The sequence below is a fragment of the Dermacentor silvarum genome, unplaced genomic scaffold (assembly GCF_013339745.2).
Source record: "Dermacentor silvarum isolate Dsil-2018 unplaced genomic scaffold, BIME_Dsil_1.4 Seq365, whole genome shotgun sequence".
Lineage (NCBI taxonomy): Eukaryota > Metazoa > Arthropoda > Arachnida > Ixodida > Ixodidae > Dermacentor > Dermacentor silvarum.
In genome coordinates, this window is record NW_023606119.1 from 9,746 (window position 1) to 36,606 (window position 26,861).

Consider the following 26,861-nt stretch of genomic DNA (forward strand, 5'->3'; position numbering starts at 1 on the left):
ATCCTGTCAATAGAACACGTCAGACGCATAAAATAACGCTTGTCATGAAATGCCGCTACGCGGGTCAGCATACAAAAGGCAGGCAATGTTCATAAAAACAAGCACAAAAGGCGAAAATGCGTAAAAACGATATTCATAACAGGAGCGAATTCTCTTTATCTAACAATGAAACAGAAGGATGACTGATGCATTTTCTTTAGTTTTTTCAATCCAGTGAGCTTCCACATTCTCCCCGCGGTTTGGTTTTCTATGCCTAGACAAATGGCGGTGCTTCCAAGACAAGGTGAGCACGCATGTTCTTCACAATGCATCGCAAAATGCGTATCGATGACGCGCCCCTGGGCAGCCATCGGATAGCTGGCCCAGTGACGTAGTTCTGGGTCAAATCGCGTCATCTGGGCCCCAACTCAGCCCGCTTGGCGTGCTGCAATCGTAGCGATGTACAGGGACCCTGAAACGATTTTGACGATTTTGTACAAACGTACTGAGCGTTTAGGGTAGGTGCTTCTGATCATTAATTGACGCATCTAAGCGCTCCACGTAAAGGTGTAATTTATTATAAGGTTTTAAAAATGTATTCCTATGAACTAATTTCGGCACGGGCATAGCGCATTAACCTCGGGAAGAAGTGGCCGCAAAAACCTTCACTGTATCGGCTGTGTGGTTCGGTGCTCGCTGTTTCTACTTGGAATGAGCGCACTGAAACACTTAATTAAACTCTCTCAGCATTTATCAATGCTAAAAAAATAATGGTAGTCACCATGAAAAAGCATTCAAGCGGGAAAACTAAGCGCGACCAAATCATTTGCTCGCCCGGAGGTATGCAGACGCCGCGAGAAACCACGATGATGATGATGATGAGGATTTATTGGCATCCCCTTTGAAACGGGGTGGTGCATAGTCACCTAGCCTGCTTGAGTTACTCAAGTGTACTACACATGTTCTTTATCTCGCATTTTTGTATACCTTTTCAAAAATTAGCTTGTACCGCTGCCTATGATTTTAAGAGATCAGGTCGTATTCATCTTTTCCCTGCTTTTTTTCCACCAGTACTCTAATCGTCCTCTGCTGATCTCTACGGCTGATCTGTTTATGTTTCCTTCCACTTTAAACCCAAAGCGCTTCTGGGAGTTGCACGGTACCTACGGTTCTCGCTGGGTGGATCCCGTCGCATTCCATTAGGATGTGCTGAGTGGTCTCTGGATCTTTACTGCAGCATACACGTCTCATCTAGTTCCGAATATTTGTTCCGATATGTTTTTCGTCCTTAGGCAACCGGCTCGAGCCTCAAATAGCAAGGCACTGCCCTTTGTGTTATTGTACAGATTTCCCTTCCAATTTCTTCTTCTCATTCTTGTAAATCTCCATTGTCCTTTTCGTTTCCATTCTTGCATCCAATTCACGTCTCTATTTCTCTCACGTTCTTTCTGATGAACCCTGGTTGTCTATTTACAGTTTCGATTATCCTTTACTTGGTTGCCCAACTTCCTTGACCTCTTCCTCCATTCTGTGTCCACGCTTTTCATGTAGAGATACTTGGGCACTTTAGCCGCCCATTTATTTTCATCCATGTTCCTGAGCCTTTCTTCAAAACTAATTTTGCTTTGTGCTTCTCTGACTTCAAAAGAGGCCCAACCCATGTCTCCATGCACTGCCTCATTTGTCGTATTACCGTGGGCTCCCAAAGCCAACCGGCCTACTGATCTTTGGTTAACTTCTAAACCCGCCAATATATCCGATTTTAAGCATATTAATGGCATTGCGAATGTTAGCGATGGCACCATTACTCCTTTCCAGATTCCACGCACCACCTCATACTTATTGTGGTCCCACAGTGCTCTGTGTTTCATTAATGCTGCATTCCGCTTCCCCTTTATTTTCATTATCTTGGTGGTTGCTTGAGTAATTCTTTCCTTCGTTTATGTGTACGCCGAGGTACTTATATTGCTTCACTATGGGTATTACTTGCTGTTGAATTGACACCACGAAGTTACTCGTGTGTTCATTAAAGATCATAATCCCTGATTTCTCTGTGCTAAACTTAAGGCCTAGATTTGTCGCTGCGTTCCACAGATATTCGCAAGTATCTGTAAATCTTTTTTATTGTCCGCTAGTAGCACAATGTCGTCTGCGTACATCAGTCCAGGGACCTTCTGTTGCACCATTTCGTCCATTACGCATGTAGGATAAATCAAAACCTAATTCGCTGTTTTCCAGTCGTCTTTCTATGCCCTTGACGTAAAGCGTGAACACAATGGTGACAGAGGGCATCCTTGCTTCAATCCTTGGTGAATTCCCACCATTTCATTTCCTTTCTCGGCCTTCCCATGCCACTTGTACTTGGTTGTCCTCGATATATCTCCCTCAGCAGCTCCACGAAATCGTCATCTATGCTTCGTATTGAAGAATATCCTACAACAATTCCCTGTCTACGTTGTCATAAGCTCCTTTAATATCTGAAATGCTACCCATAAAGGTCTTTTCTGAGCTACTGAAATCTCTATGCACCGAGTTAGTACAAACATATTGTCTTCTAAGCGTCTGCCTGGCCTGAACCCATTCTGTAGTTCCCCCAATACACCGTTTTCCTCCACCCACTTCGACAGTTCTAATTTATGGCTTGCATTGCCATTCTATATATCACCGACGTTACTGTAACTGGCCTGTACGAGCTCGTCTTATCCTTATCTCCTTTGCCTTTGTAGATGAGATTCATCTTGCTTTCACGCCATCCAACGGGAATATTCTTTGTTCTAATCACTTGCTTCTATGGCATTAGTCAGCAGTGCCTTGCTTTTTGGACCGAGGTTTTTGATTAGCTGTATTGGGGATTTCATCGGGTCCTGCTGCCGTGTTGTTAGGCGACATTTCTGCTGCCTTTTTCCATAGAAGCTTTCTATGCTGAATTTTGATCTCTCAGCCTCTCTGTTGTTGCTGGATCTGTTTGTCTGAACTACACTTTTTCTGGTACCGAAGTTATGCTGATAACGTCTGTGATGTACCCGCAGCGCATCATCGCCTTCATAGATGTTACCGTCTTCATCCCTTATAGCTGTTTGCGAGTTTCTAGTTGGAGCTCCGAGTGCTTTTATATGGTTCCAGAATCTTTTGGGGCGCCTTTGTCTCTTTTGTGAATGTTATGCACCCAACGTCACTTGCGCATTTAATTTTCTCTTGCACGAGCTCACTCGCAAACCTTTTCTTTTCTCTGTATGTATCCATCTAAGGAGCACCCCTTCTTCTTGTAATCCCAACTTTTTGGCTTCTCGATGAACCCTAGAGCCTCTTTACGCTCTTCTATAGCTTGTTTAACTTCCTTGTTCCACCACTTACGTGGTTTCCTCTTTCCAATCCAACAATTGTATTGCCGTGTCCGCCTTATTTCATGCTGCATAACCTCCACCAGTTCCTTATATTCCCAGACTGCTGTAGGAAAAGCCTCAATTTTCTTCTCTATGTTGTTTGCGATCTCTGTTATTTGCTCGTCATTCATTTTTAAAAACTCTGAGGCTATTGGTTCATGTTCTGCGCTGGTACCTCTCCCAAACTTTAATGCTAACGTCTATGATCGCTTCCCAGGCATTTTTTCCATTTTCGTCTATTATCATTTGTTCCAGTTGTTCGTAGACCATTTATGAGACTAAGGCGTAGTCGATACATGACTGCCTGTTTCCGCATTGCCACGTTACCTGTCCATGACACTTATTCTCCCCTGTTAACTACTATAAGGTTCTGTTCATCACACAAATCCAGCACTAGAGAGCCGTTGTAATCAGTATATCCGTCTAAATCGTCCATGCGCTTTCATATCTCCCACTAATATCACCTGGCCCGAGTTACTGAACTCATTAATATCGCTTCTAATGCAATCGACCAATTCCTTATTTTTTTTCCCTGCTATCACTACCTGTCCATAGGTAAGCTACTCCCAGCCACGTCTTTTACCTTGCCATGTACCACTAATCCATAAATGCTCTTTACATGTCTCGTTTACCCTTCGCCACTTCAGACCTCGCCTAATTAGTACGCCAACCACGCGGCCTAAACGGCCCCCGCCGGTAGCGCCGTCACGCGGCAGGAACGCGCTTTGGGCCAGCCTCTGGAGGCCGGTCTTCACACCAGGTAAGGTGGCTAGAAGGGGCCCTTCTAGCCACCGTAACCAGGTCGTGCTTCACACCTCCCCATTCTAGCCACCCTAGCCGGGCGGCTGGCGGAGGTTGGAGAGCCTTCGCGCGCTGGCTCCAAGACAACCAGAAGTACACGACAACGTACGTCAGAACTGACGTAGAGCCAGCGAAGGCGGAGCTTAAGTAGTAAGTGGTTTGTATGGAAAAAGGAAAGGTTGATGCTATCTTCTGCAGCCCTTGAGGGAGCACGGCTCAGCGCCAACAGGGAGGGGAAAGTGGGAGAGAAAGGGGATAGTGTGGAATCGTCTTAACCCCCGATCACTCGCGCACGAGTTGAGGAGGAAATGCAACACTGGCAACGCACGCTGCTTGATCGCTCTCGCAGGGGATCGACGGCAGGTGCGGCTAGCGGAGAGGTTGGAGAGCCTTCGCGCGCTGGCTCCAGACAACCGGAAGTAGACGACAAGTACGTCACAACATGACGTAGAGCCAGCGAAGGCGGAGCTTAGCCCCATTCACTCAGCGAACCGTTGAGCAAACGCATGGCTAGGGAGGAGGGCAACTTGTAATCGTCCGTAGCTCTCTTAATATGAGACGCTTCCCTTAAATTGTGACGCGAATGTTTACTGTAGCTGTATCCTACACGTCTACAAAATTTGTCCGAACCGTTTCATGGACCTTTAAGAGGAGGAGGATGTGGGGAGCACACGCACCCATCTTCTCCTGCGTACTCTCGTCGTCGCGTGCGCACGTTGCGGACGCATCGGAAGTCGGCGTAGACACGAGAGAGAGGCACTTTGCCTCTGCCGGATCTCGCTCTGCCTCTCGCGACGCGCGTACCCCGCAGGAAAAGGGAAGGTATCCGACGGGGGAGAAGGCAATTCTCCTCGCGAAAGGTAAAAAAGGCATAAAAGAGCGCCACCGGCGCCCCTACCTCGAACCTGCCGGAACGGATATTACCTGCTGTAAGCGTGAGTGACCTCGCTTGCGTGACTAACACACGCACGAGGCAAGCCAATTTATTCCTTATTACAGATTGGACTTCCGTCTGCAAGTGTGCCTTATTGCTCGTATCAGTAAACGTTGTTGAGTTGACTCGCATCGTTGCCTTATTCGCCCGAACCCTACGTAGCTGCCGATCGCACGCGCTACGGGTTGGGGAGTACGACGGAACGACTGTGTGCGGATAGATCCGGAGCTTGCTTCAGCCCTAGCCTCGCGCAGAACGTACCCCCACACACTTCAAAAGTGAACTATAGCTGCCATAGAGTTTCTCACAATTTTATCTAGAGTGAAAAGTGGCGATGCTGCGCTGTGATATCCATGGAATGCCGGTATATTGTGACTTCGGATTGGCATCGTTTCTCGGAGAGCCAAGAAAGCCTTGAAGACGCGCCTGGCTAGCACCGTTTCGTCTGTCACAATGATTCATGTCCTGTTAAAACAGCACGTAATTATTATTACACAAAACATGTTTTGTTTAATTTTGAGGACTTACTATTGCATGCACAATTATATGAAACGTAAAAGTATCAGCTAGCCGCTAAAGTTGGAGGGCAGACGACAAGATTATCGCTCGCTTTGGAACTTGGTCGTCTGTTCTTCCTTTTCTTTGTTTGATTCTGCATTGTAGGTGAGTAAACTTTATGAAGTTATGAAGCGATGAAGTTAGAAGGGCCTTGAAAGACATGACCAGGGAAAAGCGCCTGGAGAAGATGGAATAACAGTAGATTTAATCAAAGATGGAGGAGATATCATGCTTGAAAAGCTTACGGCCCTTTATACGCAATGCCTCACAACTTCAAGTGTACCAGAGAGCTGGAAGAACGCCAACATTATACTTATCCATAAGAAGGGAGACGTTAAAGAATTGAAGAATTACAGACCCATTAGCTTGCTTTCAGTATTGTATAAATATTCACCAAGATAATTTCCAATAGAATCAGGACAACACTTGACTTCAGTCAACCAAGAGAACAGGCTGGCTTCAGGAAGGGATATTCTACGATGGACCATATCCATGCCATCAATCAGGTAATCGAGAATCTGCGGAGTACAATCAACCTCTCTATATGGCTTCATAGATTATGAAAAAGGCATTCGATTCAGCAGAAAATATCAGCAGTCATAGAGGCATTGCGTAATCAAGGAGTGGAGGAGGCATACGTGAATATCTTGGCAAATATCTACAAGGATTCCACAGCTACCTTGGTTCTCCACAAGAAAGTAGAAAGATACCTTTCAAGAAAGGGGTCAGGCAAGGAGACACAATCTCTCCAATGCTATTCACTGCATGCTTAGAAGAAGTATTCAAGCTCTTAGACTGGGAAGGATTAGGAGTGAGGATCGATGGCGAATATCTCAGCAACCTTCGGTTTGCAGATGACATTGTCCTGTTGAGCAACAATGGAGAGGAATTACAACAAATGATTGAGGACCTTCATCGAGAAAGTGCAAGAATTGGGTTGAAGATGAATATGCAGAAGACAAAGATAATGTTCAATAGCCTGGCAAGGGAACAAGAATTCAGGATCGCCAGTCAGCCTCTAGAATCTGTAAAGGAATATGTTTATCTAGGTCAATTACTCACAGGGGACCCTGATCATGAGAAAGAAATTTACAGAAGAATAAAATTAGGTTGGAGTGCATACGGCAGGCATTGCCAAATCCTGACTGGGAGCTTACCACTGTCGTTGAAAAGAAAAGTGTACAATCATTGGCATTCTACCGGTGCTAACATACGGGGTAGAAACTTGGAGGTTAACAAAGAAGCTCGAGAACAAGTTAAGGACCGCACAAAGAGCAATGGAACGAAAAATCTTAGGAGTGACGTTAAGAGACCAGGAAGAGAGCGGTGTGGATCAGAGAACAAACGGGGGTAGACGATATTCTAGTTGACATTAAGCGGAAGAAATGGAGCTGGGCAGGCCATGTAATGCTAGGATGGATAACCGGTGGTCCATTAGGGTTACAGAATGGATACCAAGAGAAGGGAAGCGCAGTCGAGGACGGCAAGAAAGTCAGGTGGATGATGAGGTTAGGAAATTCGCAGGTGCAAGTTGGAATACGCTAGCGCAAGACAGGGTAATTGGAGATCGCAGGGAGAGGCCTTCGTCCTGCAGTGGACATAAATATAGGCTGATGATGATGATGAAACTTTATTGAAAGATGTAATATGGGCGAATGAAAGCCGTTTATGTAGATTTTATTTTAAGAACGCAGTATTTGTGGAGCCATACCCACGAATTAGACGAAGCCTCGTCAACACCAGCCAACACAAGCCTTGCAGACACATATCCCATCATTCCTATGAGGGCACGGCGCCCTTTAAGAAACTCGCATAGACGGTGACTCCAGATTACCCTGTAGGTGTTATAGTGAGAAACTCTACGATAGCTGCAGTTCAGGACCCACAACTGTGCTTTGTACCGTCTTCTTAAAACAAACATAAGACCTGCACCGCATCTGCACCTCGGCATTCATTTCGCGTGTCATTTTGTGCACGCACCAGTGAACTTGAGCAGCACAATTTCTTAACGTCTCATGCCCCGCCGTGAACTCGCTCACAGCAGTGGAGGCGAATCGAATAGACTTAGAGAACCGTGTTAGGGACCGCATCTACTACGAACGACTAGCGCCCTGGCATCAAGGAGCCCATTTAATTCTGGCTTGTCAGAGTGGACACGAGGGGGCGCGAGGGAGATTCGGGAGGAACGCGCCGAGCCGAAGCACATGGCCATCGCTAAGTTCTAGTTTTTTATTTCAATAAATAACTATTTGTTCCAACTGAAGCGTGCCATCGTCATCACAGACGGCCGACATGGCAACGAGGATGGGATGGACCCATCCTGACAGGTACTGAAGGTTCTTCATGACCTAGGACTGCGTGTTGTGTACAGCAAGTGTATAGTTTGCAGAAAAATGGATACCACTCCTTGGACTCTTGATATCACAAGAAGGAGTGACGATCGATCACAGCGCATTGCAGCGATAGCAACTAGCACACAGTGCCACAAACAAAAAGTGAGGTGAGGTTCTTCCTTGGACTTGCGTCACATTACCGCAAGTATATAAAAGACTTCGCAAAAATTGCTCGACCATTGACACTTCTCACGAAGAAAGATGCAATTGTTCAGTGGACACCTGAATGCCAGATGCCATGGACACACTAAAGAAACGACTAACCAAGGCACCTAACTCGGCGACTTTCAATCCAAGTCTACCGACACAAGTACATGTCGACGCTTTCCCACTCAGCGCTTGGAGCAGTCCTTACCCAAACACAAGACGACACCACCCAAACTACTCAAGCCACAACGGCTTCCTATGACCGGCCCAGACAAAGAAGCCACCACGTTGGCTCGAAGATTTCGTGACTGATTAGTGTAATGCGAGGACGGCATTATTTAGGAGCCCGGGTGTGTTAGGGACCCGCGTCCTACTACGGATGACTAGCGCCACCTGGCATCAAGGAGCCCATTTAATTCTGGCTTGCGAGAGCGGACACGAGGGGGCGCGAGGGACATTCGAGAGGAACGCGCCGAGCCGAAGCACATGGCATCGCCAAGTTCTAGTTTTCCATTCAATAAATACCATTTCTTCCAACTGAAGCATGTCATCGTCATCACACGCGGCTGGCAACAGTCAGCTTCGACTATATCCACGACGCAGCCGCTCGGCTGATTGCATATAATGACAATGACATGCTTAAAGGTTTTGGTTTCAGTTTTACTACCAAGGTAGCATCAACAGAAGAAACATCAACGCTGTGCTTCATTTGGTGCATGCTTGGCACAATTTTATGCTAAAGTGCCTTTTGGAGCAGGACGGAGCAAAGGACTGCTCTTGGTGTAATTTGGCACTGCTGTTCCACTACTGCGTTTCTCTGCAAGGGCTGGACAGAAATGTGACAAAAGATTTATTTCAACAAGTAGACACAATGTTATTACTGAATGTTTGAAATTTGGGCACAAAGCATAACCTCAGAATGACGCTAAAGTGAAAACAAGGCTGAGAAATCACAACACTGGTTTTGAATGAGAGCAACACTTTTCCTGCTAGCGCAAATCATTAACAGTGGGAACTTGAACACAAATTACAACAATTTGTCACTTAAAGTGCACATACCGACAAAAAAAAAAAAAAAAAAAAAAACAGTTTCTCCACATTACATCATAACACAAAGAAAATGAATAAATCCTAGGTCTGTACAGTGCAAACCAAAAACATGTGAATCACACTTGCAAGTTCACAGTGCACACACATGCTTGCTTCACAAAATGGTGGGAAGATTCACGTCAAGGCTGCAGGGACACACACACACGCACACTATACAGCACTCACCAATAAATACAATCATGTGTCACATAGTGTCTTTGGCAGACTAGAGACGACGCACAGTCCCAGTGGGCCACACACTGCTCTGCGTTGATAGGTGACCCTGTGAACGTTGTTGAGCAATTCTCTCAAGCATCCACGAATTGTGCCAATGACTTGTAGCAGGCTACGGTGCAGCCTGGCTGTGAAACCATCACTCACAATGCATACACATACGATGCACACAATGAAGGCTACTAAAAAGTTCATTATGCTACAGCATGACATCAAGCGTCCTTGTGTACACCACCCCCTCTGCAAAAAGAGTAAAGGCCAGCCGGCTGGAATTACCCGTTTGCAGTAGGGAGGAATACACCTCACGGGGTTAAGCAGTGGTATCTTACACACACCCTACTTAAAATGACAACAAAGGAATGCCTCCTTAACAATCGTGCTTGCTCTCTGTGTGCCAAACACTCGTATGGCAATCGTGACATACCATCCAGCCTTCAACAGGCCTGACAAAGCACACAAGATAATGCATTTTTGGCAGCAACACTAGAGTCCATGGCACATTAGGAGTGCACCACTTGCCGAGGCTTAGCTGCTGGACTTGAGATCCAACTCTGCTACCTGGGCTCTCCAACGAACATCTGATGCACTGGGCCGAGTCAATCCACCTGTGTTGTGCTAACTGGCACAGCTAGAACCTCCACTGTATCGCCATTTCCTTCGGTGCCAGCAGCTTCGCAGACACAACAGGTGCCATGGTGACTTGCATTCCATGGTACATGGACACTGGTATGGTCACCATACCGGACACTGGGAACGCTGCAAGAGGACGCATTACTTTAAGTGCCAGCACAACACATGGCTACGGTTTGTCCACTGCAGGCAGTGATTAACCTTATCTCACGCCAGCTAGTTCCATCTGCAAATTTCTTAATCTGTGCTTATGAGGCATTGCGCATAAGAGGGATGCTAGCTTTTCAAGGGCAATGGTACCTGCCCCATGTTTATTCACAAAAACTAATATTGCACATTTCTTTGTTGTTACCTCGCAAAGACCTGCTAAGTTCATCCCTGTTCCCGCTTGGGCAACTTGCAATAATTAATAACAAATTCATTGAAATGAACATGTTCTGCACACGACAAAAGGCATGGTCATGCTTTTATCACATGCATTAGCATGGTCATGCATTATCGGCACGGCATCGTGTAGGGTGGAAAAACATAAGTTTTCATAGATTATCACTCAGTATGGTTTTTGAAAAGCTTTTGATCTGTCCTGGTCATGCTGTCCCAACTAAATGCTGCCAAGAATTTAAAAATAACGAAGGGCCTTACGCAAACAGCAATCACTGTACGTCGTTGGGCATGGTTCATGCTACTCAAGAGTAATTCTTTCTTCATTTTGCAGAATTATTTAATAAGGTGTAATTATCAACTTTTGATTACCTGCTCAAATAAAAAAAGCACCAATGCAAATATTGGTCACGATGGTCAAGGAGGTGATAGAGAACAGCATTAAAGAAGCCTAAGTCTTGCACGGTTCATTTTTGCAACAAAAGTCCATGAAAGGAAAAACAATTTAAGCACATGACAATATGTGCCTAGCTTATCGCACTGAAAACAAGTGGCCATGCTCTTTCCTGATGTGTGAGCAGCTTTGGCACACACATCTTTGTCTCTATAAATGCGTCAACTTGCATAAGCACACCGCACTAGACAACGAGGTTTATGTTTGAGACAGCTGCTATCGCTGGCATGCAGCTACGTTGTCACGTGGTCTCTTTTATTATCGCAAGCTTGCTTTTTCGTCAGAAAAATGGAGCACCCAAGACTTGGTTGGTTTAAAAACTATTGTCACGTAGTAGTGAGAGCGAAGAAAACAGTTGTAAAACTGTGTATGACGAAACTGGTTCTTTATGGGCGAACCTGTGCCCACAAAAGCAAACTGCACTTAAAGCACAACGATAGCGGCGAACACAGTCGGCGATCGTCGAAATCTGATCAGCGGCGAAACGAGCCGTCTTTTATACTGAGTCATCGAAAGTTCTAGATTAATCCCTGGTGCCCGCGTGTCTTCCAGAAAGTACTAGCCAATTCGCGTCGCTCATACAATCAGATTACATAAGCGTCAGTGACAACAGACAATGGATAGAAGCATCGATAACGTTAGATAGAGAAACTTCAGATACCTGCAGGCGCTTCCTGTGCCTAGCGATAAAGTTAACATTTGCAGCCGGTGAAATATAAACATGTACACGTGTCAATACCCTCCCCTTAAAAAGCATTGTCCCGATGCTACCAACAAACACGAAAGCGAAACAAAACCACACGTAATAAAGAGAAAAAAAAAACAATAAAAAAAGCAACAAAGTTCGTAAGCGGGCGTAGGAAGGCTTACGGCGCACCACGTGGATGACTTCAGGTCGTGCGTGGCGCCGCTGTGATTGCGAAATGCCATCAGGCATTTCGCAATCCGAGTCCAAGTCCGTCAGTCCTCTGCACAAGCACGGCGCTACGCTGCTTGCGTCGGTGTGGACTTCGCTATCGGAGATTGGCGGCGACTGCAGGCATCGCTTCAGTTGTTCAAATGCTTCCACTTGTGGCGTCTCCCACTTGAACTCGACGTCGGCCTTCGCGAGGTACGTCAGTGGCTCGGCGATCCGTGAAAAGTCCATGACGAAGCGCCTGTAAAGGTGCACAGCCCAAGAAATCTACGCACTGCCTTTCTGTCGGCGGGCGGAGGAAAGTCACTGATGGCCGCCTGTTTCTGTGGGTCAGGGTACACTCCAGACTTGTTGATGACGTGGCCCAAAAACAAGAGCTCCTCGTATGTGAAGCGGCATTTTTCTGGCTTCAACGTAAGTCCGGAGGTCTTGATTGCTTGAAGAACTGTTTCAAGGCGCTGGAGGTGTTCCTCGAAGCTTGAGGCAAATACAACTACGTCGTCCAAGTAGACGAGGGCTAGTCTGCCACTTCAAGCCTGCCAGTACTGCATCCATGACGCGTTGGAAAGTCGCAGGTGCCGAGCAAAGACCAAACGGCATGACCTTGAACTCGAACACTCCGTCTGGTATTATAAAGGCAGTCTTCTCCCGGTCCCTTTCGTCGACTTCGATTTGCCAGTAGCCGGTTTTTAGGTCCACCGAGAAAAAAATACTTTGCATTGTAGAGTCGATCCAAGGCCTATTCGTGGGAGAGGGTATACAGTCCTTCGTGATTTTTCCACCGAGAAAAAAATACTTTGCATGTAAGAGTCGATCCAAGGCCTATTCGTGGGAGAGGGTATACGTCCTTCGTATTTTTCCACCGAGAAAAAAATACTTTGCATTGTAGAGTCGATCCAAGGCTTATTCGTGGGAGAGGGTATACGTCCTTCGTATTTTTCCACCGAGAAAAAAATACTTTGCATTGTAGAGTCGATCCAAGGCCTATTCGTGGGACAGGGTATACGTCCTTCGTGATTTTTCCACCGAGAAAAAATACTTTGCATTGTAGAGTCCCAAGCTTATTCGTGGAGAGGGTATACGTCCTTCGTATTTTTCCACCGAGAAAAAAATACTTTGCATTGTAGAGTCATCCAAGGCTATTCGTGGGAAGGGTATACGTCCTTCGTTTTTTCCACCGAGAAAAAAATACTTTGCATTGTAGAGTCGATCCAAGGCCTATTCGTGGGAGAGGGTATACGTCCTTCGTATTTTTCCACCGAGAAAAAAATACTTTGCATTGTAGAGTCGATCCAAGGCCTATTCGTGGGAGAGGGTATACGTCCTTCGGATTTTTCCACCGAGAAAAAAATACTTTGCATTGTAAGTCGATCCAAGGCCTATTCGTGGGAGAGGGTATACGTCCTTCGTAATTTTTCCACCGAGAAAAAAATACTTTGCATTGTAGAGTCGATCCAAGGCCTATTCGTGGGAGAGGGTATACATCCTTCGTATTTTTCCACCGAGAAAAAAATACTTTGCATTGTAAGTCGATCCAAGGCTTATTCGTGGGAGAGGGTATACGTCCTTCGTATTTTTCCACCGAGAAAAAATACTTTGCATTGTAGAGTCGATCCAAGGCCTATTCGTGGGAGAGGGTATACGTCCTTCGTATTTTTCCACCGAGAAAAAAAATACTTTGCATTGTAGAGTCGATCCAAGGCCTATTCGTGGGAGAGGGTATACGTCCTTCGTGATTTTTCCACCGAGAAAAAAATACTTTGCATTGTAGAGTCGATCCAAGGCCTATTCGAGGGAGAGGGTATACGTCCTTCGTGATTTTTCACCGAGAAAAAAATACTTTGCATTGTAGAGTCGATCCAAGGCCTATTCGTGGAGGGTATACGTCCTTCGTGATTTTTCACCGGAAAAAAATACTTTGCATTGTAGAGTTGATCCAAAGCGTCTATTCATGGGAGAGGGTATACGTCCTTCGTGATTTTTGTTGAGGTGACGATAATCGACGCAGAAACGTAGGATTCCATCTTTCTTGTTCACTAACACCACGGAGGATGCCCACGGAGTTTTGGACAGCTGAATGATGTCGTCACGTAGCATTTCGTCGACTTGTTGCCTTATTGCATCACGTTCGCTAGCCGAGACTCGGTACGGGCTCTGATGGAGTGGGCGGACATGTTCGTCGGTTATAATGTGGTGCTTCGCCACAGGGCTTTGTCGAATTTTTGATGACGACGAGAAGCAGTCCTTGTATTAGAAGAGCAAGGCTTTTAGCTGTTCTTTGTTATGCCTGGGAAGGTTCTCATTTACGTAGAAAGCTGGTTTAGGTACTACAGTCGTCGTTGCAGGTTCTCTAGAGTCTGTGAAGGCGAAAGCACTGCTGGCTTGTACTATTTCATCGATGTAGGCGACCGTGGTGCCTTTGGTAAGTGCTTGTATACGTGGCTGAAGTTTAGAACAAGAGAAAAGCTGAGTAGTTGGTAAGGGCTGAAGTTTGTGAGTATCACTCTTGCTTTCTTAAACGTAGCTCAGCTATGCCTCTAGCGACACAAATCTCACTGTTGAGCAGTAAGTGATGATCACCTTCGACGACGCCCTCCATGTCTGTAGGCACTTTGGCACCGACAGATATCATTACGCTTGAACGAGGCGGAACGGTGACTTGTTCTTCAAGCACGTTCAAGGCATGGTAAACTGATGTTTGTATCCGGCGGTATCGCTTTGTGCGTTGAAAGCGTTATCGACTTGGACCTTAAGTTAATGACTGCACCATGTTAGTTTAGAAAGTCCATGCCTAGGATGACGTCCCTAGAGCAGTGCTGCATGATTACGAAGCTCGCTGGGTAAGTGCGATTGTTAACCGTGACTCGTGCTGTGTAGATTCCAGCCGGCGTATTAGGTATTGGCGCACTGAACCTCATAGTCCCAGTGCGCCAATACGTCGGATGATCTTATAGGGTTTGAAATAGTGACGTAACAGTTTCTCGCTAAGTCCTCGTCGGTGTATCGGAGTGCAGACCCAAACATGGTCGCTGGGCTGGTACTCGACGTAGCGCCGTCGAAGATTGTAGTGCGGCTGTCGCTGCTCTGCTGGTTCTTGATGCGCAGGCAGGTGAGCTGTCGACCTTCTTCGGCACGCTGCAAGTAGGGGGCAACGTTGAGATTGTTTTCGTCGGTGATGTCCGGTGGCATGGCGTCAAGCGTCGTTGCCGGGTTCCTTCTGTAGATGATGTTGAACGACGCCAAGTGCGTCGTTTCTTGCACGGCCGTGTTGTATGCGAAGGTCACATACGGAAGGACAGCATCCCACGTCTTGTGTTCGATGTCGACGTACATTGCCAGCATGTCGGCGATGGTCATATTGTATGCTATGGTACACGCTCGGCGGCAGTTTCTGGTGGATTTTTTCGCACTCGTGCGGTCTATTTAGCATGAATGGCGTCTTTACGTGGGGAATGGTCCTGTGAGGCGTAGTGAAGGAATTTAAGTCTGAAGAAATTAAGCGGTTGGAGTTTCTGCTGGCGTTGGGCGGACGGAGCACCCAGCGTGAGGTTTGCGCGTTTGTTTGAGCCTCGGAAATCAGCCTCGAATATCAGTTGGGTATTTCTGAAAATTCGTTTCACGAAAGTTACCTTACTGCAGCATTCTCGGCACTGTAATTCTAAGTTCTGGTTTAGCTGCAACAAGTAGTTACAAAACATTTGACGATCCTAACAGCGTGGGTACCGTTCTGCTGGTGAATAAGTCGGGCTGTTTACTTTGACAAGCGTTCAAGTTGTTATTTGTAGTTACATTGGGCGACTGCCTTGTTTGCTGGGCAAGGTTTCCACTTACAAATAAAATAGTTTGGTTAATAACCGCATACCATACAGTGTGAACCACTTTTCGAGTGGTGAACGACTAGCTGCAGACTTCGCGAGTGTCCGAGGCAGTACTAAATGCTGTGTATAGATCTGATGGTTCTATATAGCGCATGGTCCAAGTGGTCCAAGCATGCGGCACGACCATGCAAAGTCTTACTGCGTCATTATTCCGTGTTCTGTTTTATTTTGCCGCAAAAGGCCGGACATATGAACTCTTTTTTTTTCGGTCTCGTAAGTTCAGTCATCTACGACGCATTCACCCATCTTACGAAAATTGTATCCTTACAAATAGTTGTTGGGTTCTCTTTATGCGATAACCTTTGTATATTGTCCTTACAGGACAACAAGGCAATTCCGATCGAAGCACGAAGCTTGTGTGTATTATGTTGGTTTGCAAACCGCAGTGCTCGCTGTGTTGAGCAAAGCCGTCGGCCTCTTGCAGGAGGCTAACGTAGACATAGAATCTGATTTGAAGTCTACTAGAGTTAAAATGAGTGAGAACGATGCCGGTGGCTGATGCAAATGTTTTACAACAGCTCTTCGTCGAGTGAAAACCGATACATCCAACATAGTTCAGAACACATGCACACACCGCGGCTAATGATGCGCGTCGCATTTTTGCGCATCCAAGAGAAATTTCCAGATACTGTAGCTACTGCTGCACCTAAAGGCAGTGGTTGTTCGACGACCTCGTAAGAACTGACAACCCGTAAATTTCACTCAGAACTGGTTAAGACACCTCCAAATCGTTCCGCAGCGCGCGACCGGCAACATACCGTATTTACACGATTGTAGGTCGACCCATTTTTTCAAATTTGACAATCCAATGTTGGGGGTCGACTTAGAATCGAAACCGAACCGTGTACCGCTAGTAGTGGCAAGAGAAATGAGAAATCAGGGTGCTACGGCGTGGTTACAACTTTGCACCTACGTTTCCATGGTTACGGTAGAAGCGTAGCGTATTAATTTACCGTATTGCATACATTTTGATTGCGCGCACCACAAGCGCACGGCTCTTGTGGGAGCATCGATCATGGAAGAGCCGCCGTTTAGGGGGTATTGGTAGTTGGCGGAAGATCCGTTGTTAGGGGGTATGGTAGTTGGCGGATGAGTCGTCGTTTGGGGTATTAGTAGTTGGCGGAATAGCTTTTCTTTGAGATACGATTGTTTTCGACGCCGCGCGCATCTGTCACTTCTGCTGTTGTGGCCTGTCATGAGTGCCAAGATCTTTTGGCGCTCGTTCACAGCAGTGTTCAAACGGGCTGCTATCCTTCATGCCGAGGAAACTAACAACTGCGCAGCGGGACGCAAGTTTTGAGTCAGTGAACGTGTGGTGCGGCAGTGGCGGCTTCAGCGCGAGGAAATTTGGCCTCCCTGGCTACTGTGTGCGGGTGGGTCCTCTCTGGGTGGGCGGCTGTACCTCGCGATGTCGTGGTGTGGTCGTTCGCGAAGTGTGGACTTGCACTTGATGACGACGTGCTGTGGGACCGCAGCAGCTATGACGGCAGCAGTGCCAGTGAGGTCGATTCTAGTGACGATGAGTAGTCTTAGCAACCCAGTCAATAAATTTCCCTTGTGTGAATGCACTCGCGTGGTTTTTCTCCCCCCCCCCCTTTTTTTTGAGAGATGCAATTTTGGGGGGGGTCGACTACATTCGAGTCGACTTACGATCGTGTAAATACGGTATTTAAGCCGCGCTGCGCCGGCTCGCACAAGCCAGAGAGGAGGAAAGGCTCGTCGCGCGCCCTTTCCTCCTCGCCCGATGAAAAGGTCTATATATCGGCGAGACAGGCAATTTCGAACAGCGGTTGAAGCAGCATGTCAACGATGTCAAAAAGAAAAAAGTCGCATCAAACGCCTTGGCAGAACATGCAGGTGACTTAGCCCACAGGATTGATTCAAAAAAAAGAAATTTGACTTCAAGACACCACTCGGAATCCCTCCTAATCCAAATGACAGATATCACCCTCAACGGGAATGACGGAACCCTCCCCCCCCATCTACACACGCTGCGTACGTCATATTTTAAAACTACATAACATTGTATCGCATGTCCTTGATTTTATTGTGAACAAGGCTCCCGTCAGGGGAGCTGAAATGACTTTTCTTGTATTCTTGTGGTCGGTGTCCTTCTTTTTACCCGTCTTCATAGCATAGGTGATGAAGGGGAGTACATCATCGCAGTCTCTGTGATCAGAAGATACGTACATTGCCAGCATGTTAAGAGTTCTGTTCGTACGTTCTACAAGCCCATTTGTCTGAGGGTGATAAGGCGTTGAATGGCAGAACTGCGAACTGCGGCGACTGCAGTTCTTCTACGGCGTCCACAACGAACTGATGACCGTGATCACTAATGCTAACACGAGGGGGGGGGGGGGGAGAGACCACGCTGAAGAATAATGACTCGAACCAAAAACGTTGCAACGCACACAGCTGTTGAAGATGGTATGGCCGCTGTTTCTGCGTAACGGTCAGGTGGTCAACATACGATCACCCATCGGATGTTGTTAGATCATCATGGAAATGGGCTCAAAGGATCATACCCGCTTGTTCAAATGGCAGGTGAGGCTATGGGAGAGGTTGCAGAAAAACCGGCAGAGCGGTTGTAGGGTGCTAGTAGCGTTGACATTGTTCGCAAGTGGCGACGTAGTGCGTTACCGAGTTTCGTATCATTCTGGGCCAGTAATAACACTCCTGCATACGGCTCAAAGTTCTGATGAACCCTAGATGGACAGACGTTGCATCGTCGTGCATGGCTCACAGTATTTCCTCGCGCAGACTCTGCTGCACCACCAGAAGGAAGCGTGCGCCTTTAGCCGAATAATTGGTCTTGTAAAGCAGGCCATCACGAACACAAATTCGACCGGTGGCTCCAGGACGCGATGCAGCTAAAAATAGCGGTTCCAAACTAATATAATTTCTTGCACTGCCCTGAAAGTCATCAAGTCTGGTAATGTAGAAGAAATGGGAGCAAAACAGTCAGCAAATTTGTCTTCGTCACACTCCGTCAGAGGAAGGCGGGAGAGACAGTCTGCACCTGCGTGGCGACGTGCAGACTTGTAGGAAATAACGAAGTCATACTCATGCAGTTAAGGAGCCCAACATGCCAGTCGACCACTGGGGTGACAGAAATTCATAAACCAGCATAACGCGTGGTAGTCGGTAACGATAGTGAACGGGTGTCTGTAGACTTGGGCCGAAATTTGTGGACAGCAAAAACGGCTGCAAAGCATTCTTTGTGACAGTGTAACTTCGTTCCACCATAGTCAAAGAGCGATTAGCATAAGCCGCAACGTGTTCAGCTCCTTGATGACGTTACACTAGTACAGCATTGATGCTGATGCCATTCCCATATCAGCGTGCACTTCCGTAGATATGCATCGAAGTGAAGTAATGGGCCCCGACGTTAGTAGAAATTTTAGCTGGCGGAACACGTCATAGCAAGCAGACGACCAGTTGAAAGGGACGTCTTTTTGTAGAAGACATGTTGGGGGGTACACCACGTCGGCCAATCTTGGGACGAAGCGACAAAAATATGAACACAGGCCCAAGAAACTCCTCAACTCCCGCACTGACTTCGGTGCTTCGAAGGAGCTGACAGCCTCAATTTTCCGTGGATCTGGCCTCACGCCGTTTTTGCGACCAGATGCCTAAGTACTAACGTCTCGGTTTCCCCAAAACAACATTTCTTGGAATTCAGGATCAAGCCGACTTTTTCGACACAATCCAGAAGAAGACTGAGACGGCTATTATGCTCACTCAATATGCTGCCAAAAATCACTATACATCATCGAGGTAGCACAAACAAATTTCCCATTTAAGTCCTCGGAGGATAGTGTCCATAAATGATTCGAATGTTGCTAGTGCGTTACACAAAGGCCGTTTTCTCCTTATCGTCTTGGGTGCATGGGTATCTTCAATGCCCTGATCGCAAATCCAATGATGAAAAGTAGGCAGCGGAATGTAGATAATCGATGACATCATCAATTCTAGGAAGTGGATACACATCCTTTTTGATGACCGCATTTAGTTTCCTGTAATCAATGCCGAGCCTCCAGGAACCATCCTTCTTCCTTACTGATTACTGCTGCTGCCCACGGACTAGAGGGGTTTTGAACAACACTTTTCCGTAGCATGTCTTCACCTGTTCAGCGATAACTGTTCTCTCTGCTGAAGAAACGTGGTAAGGCTTTTGCCGAATGGGGTGCACAGACCAGGTGTCAATTCTGTGGCGAGCATGAGTTGTGGGAGTGAAGCCTGCTTGTCGCGTTGTGTGAAATCGAACACAGAAAGATGTGCCCACAAAGCTTGTGTGAGAGTGTGGCGCTCATGTGAGGGAAGCACCGTGTTGATTGATCATCCGTAGGATCTGCTCTTCAGAAGTGCTTCGGTGGGGATCGCTAGTATGAGACTGCTCCTCCTCGCTTAGAACTGTAATGGAGCTGTACGTAATCTCGTCAATTCAGTGAGTTTCATATCACGCGGGAGAACAGCAGGGATGCAAGAACAATTAAAAGCCCACAAATGTGAGGCGCCATTCACTACTCTCACGAGAGAGTGTGGCACAAGTACATCTTTCTTTGCGCAGCTCGACGTAAGTGGCTGGACTTGCGCATGAAACGATGAAAGGTCAGCAGCGACATTGACAGGGACACGTGACAGCGACCAAGGCGGTAGCAGCAAATCGTTCGAAACACAATAGTTTTTCTCTGGTAAAGATGTGTTGGCAAGGGTGGCGAGAAGCGCGCTACACAAGGTAATTTCGCCTGTGCCACAGTTAACGGAAGCACCACAATCCTGAAGAAAGTCAATCCCAGAATCGCATCATGAGTGCACCGCGGTAGTACGAGAAATTTTGTTTTAGGATCTTCCCTTCTGAATAAAAACACTTGCAACACAAATACCAAGGGGAATAAGGCACTCTCCACTGACACCACGAAACGTCACACAATCATTCCACGGGAACATAACTTTCCGACCCAGCCTTTCTTTGAAAGTCACACTCATGACAGAAACGGTAGCACCAGTATCCACTAATGCAGTTCCAGATATACTATCAATTAACATACGCACTTTGTTCTTCACCATCATAATAGGCAGAGGGGATTTTCGCAGCGACGCAGACTGTTCAGCAGCCTTACCTCCATCGGCCGCACCGGCTAGTTTCCGACGGCGGTGGGGATTTATAATGTTGCCGTGGTGGCGGTGAATGGCGTTGGCAACTGGTTGGTGGCGTCAGGCTGCGGTCTGTAGCTGGAGAGCCACTCCTGTTATATTAACTGAAGGTATTCCTTTGTGGCGCACCTGTGATGTTTGCAGTATCAGGGTCTGTCGGCCATGGTCGTCATAACTGTCACATTCAAAATTAGGTCACGCCAGTGCTGGCCCATCTGTTGTTGTCTGTGAACACCGGTGACAAAAACGAGCAATGTGTCCTATGGCGCCACAGCTGTAACAAACAGGCGATGTGCGACCGCCGTTACAGGCTTTGGGGTCAACCCTGGGATGCTGCAAAAATAATAAATGCGATCTTCCGAATGCCGATTCGTGGTGGTAGCTCTACGAGTGCGTTGATCGTACATCATGTCGTCGGGAAAAGAATGTCGGTGCTGTCGCAGCTGATCAACTAGACAGTCTACAGCGCCTGACATGGCAGACAATGAGGATACAGCAGATGTGTTCTTGAAGTTCGTTGTAAACAGAACCAAACTGTTTGACACCCACCTTTTTGGTGTGTCGGACAAGTTCTTCGCAGACAATTTGCCTTACAGTTGTCACAAGGTCAAATTGAAAACTGTAGTTGTCGTCAACGCTTGCAACTGTTGTGACATTCCCTAACCTCCAAAACTTTGGCATGAAGCGGGGCAGCTTCAAGGCCTCAAATGTGTGGCAATGCTTGATGAGGTTGGAGACCGAGGTGAGACTCTCCCTTCCAAATAATTGCAAACATCCTTAGCTATGCTTTGAGAAGGTGTCCAACTTTGTCCTCCTCGGACATTCGAGGATTGACCATTTTACATAGCTTCAGGATCGCCTTTATGTACGTAGTACAGGTCTAATCTGAGACTTGAGCGTGCTGAAGCAATGTCTGCTCCGCCCGCTTCATTTCGTGGTGGAATCACCAAAGCACTCTGTGAGGTCAGTAACAAAGCTGTCCCACGATGTGAAGATATCTTCATGGTTCTCAAACCACACTAGCGCAGTGTCTGCGAGGAACAGAATGACATTGTCGAGCTGAGCCATGGAGTTCCAGCCGTTGTACTTGCTCACACACTTGCAGTAGGTGAGCCATTCCTCCACGTCCTCACCGAATTTTCCTGAGAAAGGGTGGGGCTCCATCTAATGCATCCAGGCGCCCGCCGGGTGTCTGCGCTGGAGCAGCCAGAGATGGCTGTTGGTCGCCGATGTGGGATCTCCAGTGGTGTCAGAGGCAGTCGAGCGCCTCGAGGTTTTGGCTTCGGCGTGGGACTTGCTGCAGCAGTTTCAGTCGTCTTGGTTGAAGTACCCAGCACCTCCACCACAAAACTGTTACAGTTGAACTGGCTTTATTTGTAGGACGAGGGCCATGGTCAAGTAAGATGGCATCCATAGGCTGCGCCAGCTAACGTCTTCTTTCTCTTTTCCTTGCTCAGCTCATGCCGTAGCAATATGCTGTTTAAACAGCAGATTGTCATACTGAAGTCCACCTGTCAGCCAGGTGGAGTTCAGGTTTCGGAACACACTTCCTGTTGGAACCAGTAGCTTGTCGACTGCTCTAAAAGTCTGCGCGTCTCTTCTTGCCTGGCTTCTTACAACACCTTGTGGCCGTTACGTCCCTTCGTTCTCGGCTCTTCCCACCCCTCCAGCCTCTGCGCCGGTGACTGCCGACACTACACACAGGCTGTCAGTTTCGAAGGTAGCTTTCAACTAGCAGAATCTCAGTACTTTCCCACTCACGTGTAACCATGCAGGCACGAATGACAGACTCAGAACTGACCTGTGAATTGCACAGCGCTGAGTCTTGGTCTTGTGTGCCAAGACATTTGTAACATTTGCAATTCATTTTCAGTGAAAAACTCACAAATAATGAAGCCAAAACTAAATACAGAATTTTTCACTCCCTTTACCGACCTTTGTGTAATGATTCTTTTTTGCCTAACAATAAACAACTGCCTGCTTGAGCAGATGTCAGATTTCAAATACAGGAAACCTCATTAAACCGTATCCACTTAACAGTAGTTTGATTTGAAAAGTAGTAAATTCAAATCCCTGCGATCTCCAATTACCCCTGTCTTGCGCTAGCCGATTCCAACTTGCGCCTGCGAATTTCTTAACTTCATCACTCCATCTAGTTTTCTGCCGTCCTCGACTGTGCTTCCCTTCTCTTGGTATTCATTCTGTAACTCTAATGGTCCACCGGTTATCCATCCTACGCATTACATGGCCTGCCCAGCTCTACTTTTTCCACTTAATGTCAACTAGAATATTGACGCGAGATAGGCTGGCACCTGCGGCCGCCGGCCGCTGCAACGAGAACGACGAAGTGTGTTCTGAAACACGCGCTCTCCGAGTGTCAGCCTAGATTGAAAAAAAAAAAAAAGAACACTTTTGCCAAGGTCTCGATTGCTATCTTCGCGACAATATCAACTATCTTCGTTTGTTCTCTGATCCACCCGCTCTCTTCCTGCCTCTTAATGTTAGGCCTAACAATTTCCGTTCCATCGCTCTTTGTGCGGTCCTTAACTCGTTCTCGAGCTTCTTTGTTAACCTCCAAGTTTCTGCCGCATAAGTTAGCGCCGGTAGAATACAATAATTGTACACTTTCCTTTTCAATGACATTGAAAAGCTCCAAGTTAGGATTTGGTAATGTCTGCCGTATGCACTCCAACTCATTTTTATTCTTCTGTAAATTTCCTCCTCATGATCAGGGTCCCCTGTGAGTAATTGACCTAGATAAACGCACTCATGCACAGACTCTAGCGGCTGTCTCGTGATAATGAATTATTGTTTCCTTGCCAGACAATCGAACATTATCTTTGTCTTCTGCATATTAATCTTCAACCCCTCTTACACTTTCTCGGTTAAGGTCCATTTGTTGCAATTTGTCCCCAGTGTTGCTTAACAGGAGAATGTCATATGCAAACCGAAAGTTGTTGAGATATTTGCCACTGATCCTCACTCTTAAGAAAAGCTTTCTCAGTCTAATAGCCTGAATACTTCTAAGCATACAGTGAATAGCATTGGAGAGATTGTGTCTTTCAACCTGACTCCTTTCTTGATAGGCAATTTTCTACTTTTCTTGTCAAGAAGTAAGGTAGCTCTGAGATCTTTGTAGCTATATGCTAAGAAATTCATGTATGCCTCCTGCACCCCTTGATTATGCAATGCCTCCATGACTGCTGGTATCTCTACTGAATCAAATGCATTTTCATAATCTATGAAAGCCATACAGAGAAGTGGATTGTACTCCACAGATTTATCAAGTACATGAGTGACGACATGGATGTGATCCATTGTAGAATATCCCTTTTTTGAAGCCAGCCTGGTCTCTTGGTCGACTGAACTCAAGTGTTGCTCCGATTCTACAGGAAATTACTTTGGTGAATATTTCATGCACTACTGCAAGCAAGTTAAAGGGCCTATACAGTCAATGTGCGATTTTTTGGACTCCCTAGGGGCCGCGAAACACCAGAAAAATCTGTCCGTCCGAAAATTAATTCTCTGCCTTTTACTGCCCTTAAGGAAGGGCTTAAATCACCACAGGCATGTCCAAAATATCTCTGAAGGCCTGCCAGTACACTTATTAGGTGCATCGTTGCTCGTACTGTGATGGAAGACAGCGGGGGGCACGCGTGTATACATACAGTGTCCCGTGACAATTGTCCCTTCCAACTCTTGGTATGCTTTACCGCAATACTATGCATATGCTTCAAGGCGTAACACTGCTGTATAGACGTCTCCCTGTTTGCAAACAGCGTGACGTCACTGCGGGGGCCCCTTCCCCTCTGCCGCATCTCCAAAGCGGGCACTGGTTGGCGAAAAAACGTTCGTGCGTGCGACCTGTTCTCTCTGCATAAGAGCTCTGCTTGTATATCAACTGCCACGATCATAAGTCCGGCATATTGAAATTTTTTGATGTGACAGCATTTACGAACTGCGCTTAGGAAGTATAATCGTTCCTGTTTTACTGGTACAACAACGTAGCATTATTGCGGAGTGCATGGTTCCCGTAAGTCAGCGTGTCGTGATTTCGTAAAAGTGCGCCTCTTCCGTAGATCAAACATCCACAAAAATGTATTACTCCCCGAAAACGAACATTTTATAACAGATAATGCACATTTTCGCGGTAGCAAAGTGATACTTCGATAAATGACTGGTCTTCGAACACAAAGTTGTATTGCATTGTCAGAAATGCACTGATTTGTGCCCTATTTATATTGTAACCTTAAACGATATACAAGATGAACTTCGTCTACACTACACGGTGGCTTAGTATAGCCGTACCAAGTAGCGGTGCCTAAATTCAGATGAGGGAGAAATGCAGAAAAACTTATTACCCTGCTTTGGAAGCATGGTAAGATACCCTTGGTGGACAAAATTAATCTGGACCCTTTCGTTACACTGTCCCCCAAAGCCGCTGTGCAGCTTAGAGATGTTAAACACCATAATTTAATTTTAATTATTAGTCTTGGTCATGTGAATGTACAAAGCAAAATCTTACATAAGTGCACTAACCGTTGCGCGTTAACTTCGCTGTGTCTGCTGACTCCTTTGATGCTCTAAACTTAACAAGACCCAACTTTTGCATGTTTATGTGCATCATCACGGCATAAAGTCGGTACCATGAAGGTGAGTACACCAATAAATGAAGAAAAAGAAAAACAGTTCAGTTTTACGACCCATGAGGTCGCGTTAAATTGCGATAATTGTTGGTTTGCCTTCTGGGCATTCCCCGTGGTTAAATGTATACAAGCAGCTTTGGCAGCCGGTCAAAACATCGTGGGAGCTCCATTTGTGGTCATACCTCTCGGTCGATAAATTATGCTCAAGCAAAGGTGTTTTTTTTCATATTTTTTTTCTGCACACAGCGCGGATGGCCACGAGATACACGTGCTCACTAACCTCCCGTGTCTCATTCATTCTTACCTGTTCAATAATTACGAGTCCTCAAGTTCTATCGGGGGTTGATCACTACGACTGGTTTTATTACACGCAACACGCCTCCACAGTCTTGTAAGCGAGATGTATTGCTAATTGTGTCGTACACGATGCGCGCGCGCGCACACACACACACACACGCAATGTGGTCCGTTTCCCTACACAAAGGTAAGCCGATATCATCGCTGTTCTAGCCGCACACTTTACCACTAATGTGGCACACTTCCCTGGAAAAGCCGACACTCTTCAATGCACAATCCATCGCAGACCACCCCCACGTGGTTCACGTTCGCAAGTAAAAGGCCAGCGTCGCCACATTTTCATTGCGCAGTTTACCACACGCCGATGTTCTCCGACACACATTACTGCTAATCTGGCTGCCAATAGAATTGTGGAGGGTCACATAAAAATAAAAAAATAAACAAAAGAAATAAAAACACGCGTCCACGTGGCGCCCTCCTACACCAAGCACTACGCGACTGCACCACGCAGAAAGCCGGCGGCGGCTGTTTTTTGCCAACCAGGGTCGCCGTTGCGGTGTGACATACCCCAGGAGAGGTCTATTGAGGCGAAGCTGACTTTCGGGAACTGGCATTGTGCAACGCTCCGTGCTTTTCGAGCTTCGAAGCCATTGGCGAGGATTACAAAGGCGGAGTCAACGTCATTGTGGACAGCAGCGAATTCTTGCAATAAAACACACTGAACTGAACAGCAAGAAGCTTGGTAGCAAACGTTGAAGCAGGTAGGCCTAGCGTTGCTGCGGTCGTGGTTACCAACGTTTTTAGACATACTTCAGTTTCACAGCGCCGCTCGACAGGTGGCTGCAGTGGTGGTCATGCAAACTAGTGGCAGTACAATCGCGTCTTTCGTCACTTCGGCTGCTTCTGCTTTCGCTTCTGCTTTCACTTCTGTATTCATTTCGGTGGCGCTGCTTCGTCTGTCGGCATACTGTCGACATTTTGTTG

The 26,861-nt window shown here is 46.7% G+C and overlaps 1 pseudogene; it reads right to left on the bottom strand.

Moving 5' to 3' along the window:
• Positions 1-9,075: 9,075 nt before the first annotated feature.
• Positions 9,076-26,861, bottom strand: part of LOC119434993 (DNA-binding protein P3A2-like) — a 157,478-nt pseudogene continuing 139,692 nt past the window's right edge.